This window comes from Mus pahari, chromosome 8, assembly GCF_900095145.1.
Source record: "Mus pahari chromosome 8, PAHARI_EIJ_v1.1, whole genome shotgun sequence".
Lineage (NCBI taxonomy): Eukaryota > Metazoa > Chordata > Mammalia > Rodentia > Muridae > Mus > Mus pahari.
Genome location: NC_034597.1, coordinates 38,016,955 through 38,024,292, shown reverse-complemented (window position 1 = coordinate 38,024,292; position 7,338 = coordinate 38,016,955).

Genomic DNA, 7,338 nt, shown 5'->3' with positions numbered 1-7,338 from the left:
GAGAGAGAGAGAGAGAGAGAGAGAGAGAGAGAGAGAGAGAGGTCTTTGTTGTGCAGACAATCTGTTTACCATTGAGATGCTCTTTGACAGAGCTAGCTGGCTCCCTCAAGGCAAGCACTTCCACATGCCCTCTGAACTTAGAAGTCTTACTCTTACACACCAAGTGCTTCTGTGACCCAGAAAGACTCTTCTTGTCCAGGGCTGGTTTCCTGATGCATGGCAGGTTTGTTACTTGGCAACACACCAGGGTTTCAGAGAGAGGGAGGGAACGAAAGGGTAGAGAGGGAGAAGACAGCATTTTAATGTTTTATTCGTTGACAATACATTTCATTTTCGCCTCTATTATCCTCTCTTAGCACCCACTTTTCCTGCTGAAAACCTTTCCCTAATAAGCCCCCTACTACTTTGATCCTCCCTTTTCCCCCATTATGGTGTTTTGAATAAAACTGCACCCCTCATAGGTCCATAGGGAGTGGCGCTATTAAGAGGTGTGGCCTTGATGGAGTAGGCGTGGCTTTGTTAGAGTGGGCATGGCCTTGGTGGAGGGGTGTGGCCTTGGTGGAGGAAGTGCGTCACTGGAGATGGGTTTTGAAGTCTCAGAAGCTCAAGCCGGGCCTGGCAGCTTGCTTACTTCTTCCTCCTGCCTTTGGGTTCAGGTGTAAAACTCTCAGCTACCTCTCCAGCACTACATCTGCCTGTGTGCCACTAGGCTTTCCACCATGATGACAATGGACTAGACCTCTTGTGAGCCAGTCCCAGTGAAATGTTTTCCTTGATAAGAGTTGCCATGGCCATGGTGTCTCTTCACAGCAATAAAACCATAACTAAGACAGTCACTGAGTTTAATTGTGGTTGATTGAATGAGTATGAGTTGGGGGCTACGACTTGGGACAGGGACACCTTGCCAGTAGCTCCACGGCTGAAGAAAACGACACACCTTTCCACAGCATCCATTAACTGCCCATGGTGCCTCACCGACTTCATAAGCCCCTGTCTGTGCATGAGGACTACAAGGTGACGTGTGGACTGTAAGTCTTGTATAAAAAAACACATTTGCAGTGAGTTCGTGTGTAAGATGGTCAGGGTATTGTTTCACTCCTCCCCAGCCTCTGACTCTTGAAGTCCTCCCCTCCCTCTCTCTTGACGTCCCCACAGAGTCTTGGAGGGGGAGATGGTGAATGTCTTATTAAGGGCCAACCCTCATCCATCACTGTCTTTGCACCTCAGGAGAGGCAAGTCTACCATTGCCCTTCTTCAGATATTACACCACCACCACCCCATACTAAGGCCCCAATCCTTACTGGGGGCTTTAAAGGTAAACTTCACTCTTGTTGATTCTTAAGTTTACACACTTTTTAAAAAAAGTATATCAATTTATAAGTTTCACATCATGCATCCCAATCCCACTCATCTCCCTGTCCCTTCATATCCACCCTCTGTCCTTGCAACCTCCCCCTCAAAAGAAAATAAAAAGACAGACAAATAAACAAAAACAAAGCATAGAAGACATCATCTGGAAGCTGTACCATGCATGCCACAGTGTGTCCCACAGTGAACCCCTCTGTCCAACACAGCTTCTTTTTATAAAAACTATTTTGAATTACATGTATAAGTGTGTGTCTGTGTTTGGATATTCACACTCGGGTGCTGGTACCAACGAGGCCAGAGCCGCTGGATCCCATGGGGCTGAAGTAACCGGTCCTTGTGATTGTCTAACTTGGGTGTAGGAGTTGAATTTTATTCCTCTGTAAGGTGAGTACTCACTCTTAACTGCTGGGCTATCTCTCCAGCCTTGGGTTTTATTTCTTTCAATACAATCAATATTGTGTATGTCATAAAAGTGCAAAACTTGATTTTGACACTGTAGAAGATACCACAAGAAGAAAGAGGAAGCAGGTTCCTTAGAGTCAGAGAGTTGAGGAAGATCATGAGATTGCTTGTGTGCCAGTTATTCATCTCTGTGAGAAAACATGTCAAGCACTCAATGGAGAAGGCTTCCCCCTACAGCCTGGTTCTGGGGGTAAGGCCCACCATGGCGGGGGAGACACAGGGCCGACAGCTCTTCAGCAGCAGAAGTATGAGGTAACTTGCTCACATATCAGTGCATTTAGAAGCAGACTGTCCTGCTAGAACCAGAGGGTACCTCGTTCTACACGGGAGCCAAAGCTGCCTCTGTGCAGAGGCTACATGGGTAGTGTGTGTGTGTGTGTGTGTGTGTGTGTGTATGTGTGAGTATGTATGCACATATGTGTGTATGTGTGTATATATGTGTGTCTGTGTGTGAGTATGTATGTGTATGTACAAATGTGTATGTGTTTATATGTGCATATGTATATATATGTGTGTGTATGTGTCTGCGTGTGAGTATGTGTGAGTGTGTAAGTACATACATGAGTATGTGTGTATATATGTGCCTGTGTGTATAAGTGTGTGTGTGTCTCTCTGTGTGTGTATGTAGTGGGGGTTATAGGAAATGAGGCTGAAAGGAAGAGGGCTCAGAAGAGATAGTACAAGGCTGTGCACAGTCCCCTCTGTCTAGGCTCAACATCCATTCTAGACCTCAGAACAGCCAACACAACAATTGTGTGATTCTGATCTCTGGCTGGACAGCGACCAGCGTCACAGACATGTTCTGACAGTCCCGAGGCTCACCTTCCAGAGATCGTTGCAATGGTTGCAGACACTCCTAGAACCCCAGCCCTTCAGGCACATACATGTGCAAGGCCCACAAGCCACAGGTTCAGCTCTTCACCTAAACCAGCCGACAGAGACCACATTGGCAGCCACCAGCACAATCAATCCCACCATCTCCTCAACTTAGGTCCACTATCTTTTCAGGACAGCTTTGTAACAGCAAGAGTAAGTGCTCAATGAGGGGCATGCAGTGTGTGTGTGTGTGTGTGTGTGTGTGTGTGTGTGTGTGTGTCACTTAGAGTCCACACCAGGTTGCAGTGTGGAACAGCTACAGCAAGCCAGGCAACCTCCCAAGCTGGGCCGTTGAAATCCTGGCTACAAGACACAGGTTCAGGAATCTCCTTCCCAAGAGTCCCCACAGGAGCCAGAAATGGTTATCATTTCATAAATAAAATACTTCGCCTTCTTTTAGGATTCTTTATGGAAAATTGAACGAGGCATTCAAGCAGTCCTGCACATCCCAGGAACAAGATGGCTAAAAACAAATACATATCACGTTGGCATAAATTAGCATATTCCTTAGAATTAGAAAACAGTGTGTGCTATGTAGTTAGAACACAGAGAAACTGTTAGGGCTTTGGATCGATACGTACTTGGTCAGGAGTCTCCTCCATGGGTTAAACTTTTCCACAGATATGAAAGGGTAGAACTTTCAAAGAGCCAAGAGAGAGTTGAAGAAGCTTTAGGATTTTAAAGTAACATAGCAGAGAGGAAAGGCTCATTTGAGTTAACACAGCATTCTTCTTTGATGAGAGACACATCTCTGGTAAGCAAAATATCATTTGGGGATTAAAAGCTACAGGGTTCTCAGGGCTGAGGCAGGCTGGGGGGCATAGTGCTATGCTTATACTCATAAGACATCTCTGCAGCGTGAATGGTTTCTTGATTTTAAATAGAAACAGTATGTTCACAAACTTTAGCATAGTGTCAAATTTAGAGTGTTTCTCTACAATGTGAGTTGCTTTGTGAATTGAAAGGGAACTGCTAGCCTCTATGTGCTCTTGAACCCAGTGGTGATACATGAACCTCTTACTAGTCTGCTGACATTCATATCCGTTTGTCTCCAGAGGGAGTCATGTCATGATTTCAAAGGTTCTATAAGATCTATCTCTACTGTGCATTAGTAGATGATTCTCGATACATCGGGGTAGTTGGAGGTTTTCCATTTATAGGGCTTTTCTCTGGTGTGAGTTTTCATGTTTTTGATGGAGCTGGATCATCTAAAGGCCTTATGACATTTATTACATTCATCCTATTACATCATCGTATTCATGATACTTTCATGGGACACACGTGCAGACCGAACATGTGTTCTATAAGGGCCGCTTCTCCACAGACAGGGCAGTCACAAAGTTTAAAGGGTGAAATTTCTGGTTCATGACCAAGTCATTACGCTGTCCTTACTACCTGCATAGTGAAGGAAAGGGTAGGCCCACCACGGACTCAGTAATTGTTTTGTTTCTGCAGTAACGGGAACTCTTGAATGAGGATGTCCAGGGCTGTTGTTCTTGAGGCCTTGGAATCTCTCTGTCTTTCTGCTCCGTAGCCCTGAGCTTGAGCTCATGGTCTTCCGAATACAGGACGGCTGATGTACTGCCCATTTAGCCTTTGCACTGCTGTCCAGAGAAAGGCTGATGTAGCGGGATTTAGCCACTGAATGTTATCTCCTCTAAAGACTTTCGCCAGAAGTACCATCTGGCAACGGTAATAACTTGTTGGATAAATTATGCACACAACCACCGTAGCTGTTAGGCATGTGGAAAGTATGTGGCTTGTTACTGTTGGTGGTGTTTGTTTTCTTAGTCAAGTCCAGGAACAAGACTTCTTTAAGCAAAACTGGAGATCTTTTAGTTAAAACAAACAAACAAACCCACAGATTTAAAACTATTTGATTGAGCATCTGGCACTAACGTCCACAAAGCAGAGCTCCCATTGGTTCATAGCTTGGTCTCAGAGCTCGGCATCCCCTAATGAGCCATGGAGATGCTTTTCTGCAAAAGCTATTGGATCATCACAGATTTATACAGATCTTCCATGGTTCATCCGGCAATAAAGATATTTTCGATTTATATAAGTTTCTTCCTCTGCTGATTCAACAAGTTAGTGGGATTTAGAAAAAAAAAAGTATTAAATTTACTTCGGATCCATCATCTGTCATGAATGATGTCAAAAAATAGTTAGCAGAAGCCAAACATTTGAACAGCTTTAAACAAGGCATCAGGTAGACTACAATTATATTCAGGGAAGAAGTGCTTGATGCATGACATTAAAACGCAGTTCCCCAGGCAACTGGGGGGGGGAAGATTCATTCAATAGCTAGAGAGCTTCCAAGAATCGCTAACAATTCTGCAGCACCTTTTTATTTATTTATTTTTTTATTGACAGTTAAATTACCACTTGAAAGCATTTGTTGACTAGAAAACAAATCTTCCATTCTGGGCAAACCAGAGCTTCTCCACAAACAGCCACAGACCAGGAGGGAGCTAGAGGGACTATGCAGATTGGATGTGTGTGGCTTCACTGTCACACGGTGGTCACAGATAGGTGTCCATCCTTCTGAGACGTCAAAGTACGTCTGCTGGAACAAGCAATGGTTTGGATTATGTCTTTTCTTTGCTGGTGATTGGCCTTTAGCCTTCAGATTCAGTATGGAACCCACGAGTCTTCCTTCCATTAACCCAGTGCTTTCATTTTCTCTCAATTTCTCCCCCAAAGATGCTCCATTCCTTTTCAGAAGAGAAGCCAGCTTCAGTTGGATTCTTCCTGTATGGACGGATTAGCAGCGTGTGAGGACTCTCTTGACTCCACAGCCATGCTTCTGGTGTCAGGGTTGAAATAAGGACACCCTTCTTGTGTTTGCCTTAGGATTTCTAGTGCTGTGATGAAATGCTGTGCTCAAAAGCACTGTGGGGGAGGGGAGGGTTTATCTCACCTCACAGCTTGTAGCCCATTATCCACACTGAGGGAACTCAAGGCAGGAACTGAGACAGAGGCCATGGGAGAGCTGCTGCTTATTGGTGTACTCCTCATGACTGGCTCAACCTGTTCTCTTACAGAACTCAGAACTAGCCAGCACTACCCAGATGGGCTCTCATACATTAATCCTAAATCAAGAAAATGCACCGCAGGCCGATATGATGGGACATTTTCTCCCTTGCTGTTCCTCTGCCCCAAATGACTCTAGCTTGTGTTGAATTAACATAAAACTAGCCAACACAGGATCTTTCCACCACGACCTAGTCTCCCCCAGAGCTTAACTTTCAAATATAGTACCTTCATCAAATCCACCTGAAGACATTTCTAATCAGTGTTGCTAAATATCTGAGGCCACGTCACCTGTTGCCCTTGGCAAGTGATTTGGTTGTCTCCTTAGTCTGGTCGGTCTCTGACACCAAGCACCTCGGTTATCTACCTCTTTTTCTGGCACATGCCCTAGAAATGATAGGATTGAAAAAGGACCTTGGACTTTTGGAAGAAAGAAGTTGCTAGATTGGGTACTGTTACTGGGCCTCTAGTTAGGGTAGATGTAAATGCTTGTTAATGAATTCTGCAGGGCACGCCTTTCTGGTTTAGCCTATGCCTCCTTTTTCTCTCATCACTACTTAAAGGCAACCCCACCAATGGTTTACCTTCCGCTGCTAAATTGTTTACATAATGTTGGTGCTTTCAAAGCTTCCTTCTTTGGATTGCCTTGGGGTGCTGGCAGGACAGCACTGCTGTTAGCAAATAGTGCTTCGCCCATCTCACTGTAGGTGATAGAATGCCTTGGTTGTAGAAGCAGAATTCTTACGAGGTAGTATAACAGACCCGCTCAAACAGCTATCGGTGCATCAGCCTATCTCCCAAGGTAGCCGATCTGGATAAACCAGAATATCTAAGGAAGAAGAAATGGCAGGCTTATGCATAGCCCTAGCCTCCAAACCTCCTATAAAAACTCCAAGTGTCCCCTACCCCTTTCACAGGTACCTCTTTCCTGTGGGAGAGTGTCTGCTCTTTCACAATCTGTTGACATCAGCCTCCAGCATCTTTTCTGCCTCCTGTGTCTTTAAGCTGGTTGGGAAATCTAACTGTATTCCCATCACTGAAATGACCAGTTTTACAAAGGAGAGTTTATACAGGAGGTGTCAGATGTGAGTAGGTGGAGCCTCAGGCCTCAAATCCACCTCCCTGAGGATAGGGGTGCCTACTGGACTGAGCTGTGGGGTACAGTAGGAGGTTAGTATGTCTGAAATGACTGGTGCTCTACATACAAAATAAAACTGCATGGTTCTTCATAGAATTCATGCACAGAAAGAGTGGTATCAGTGCACGCAGAGGGCATGCATTTAGGGCCTCTGGCATCAGAGGCCATCCGCTAGCCATGGGCAGGTGACATATCGGTGGCTTTAATCACTCTGAAAAATCTAACCATGGCTGTTTTGAGCTGCCCATCACACGTTTCATGAATCAGACTTTGCACTGCTCTGGGAAAAATACTGTAGAGAACAAGGGAAAAGGGGAGAGAGAATGATGTTGCTCGTGCTTTTAGGAGGTTCAGTCTGTGAATGAAAGTTCCTGGGAATGCCAGGCAGTGGTGGCGCACGCCTTTAATCCCAGCACTCGGGAGGCAGAGGCAGGTGGATTTCTGAGTTCGAGGCCAGCCTG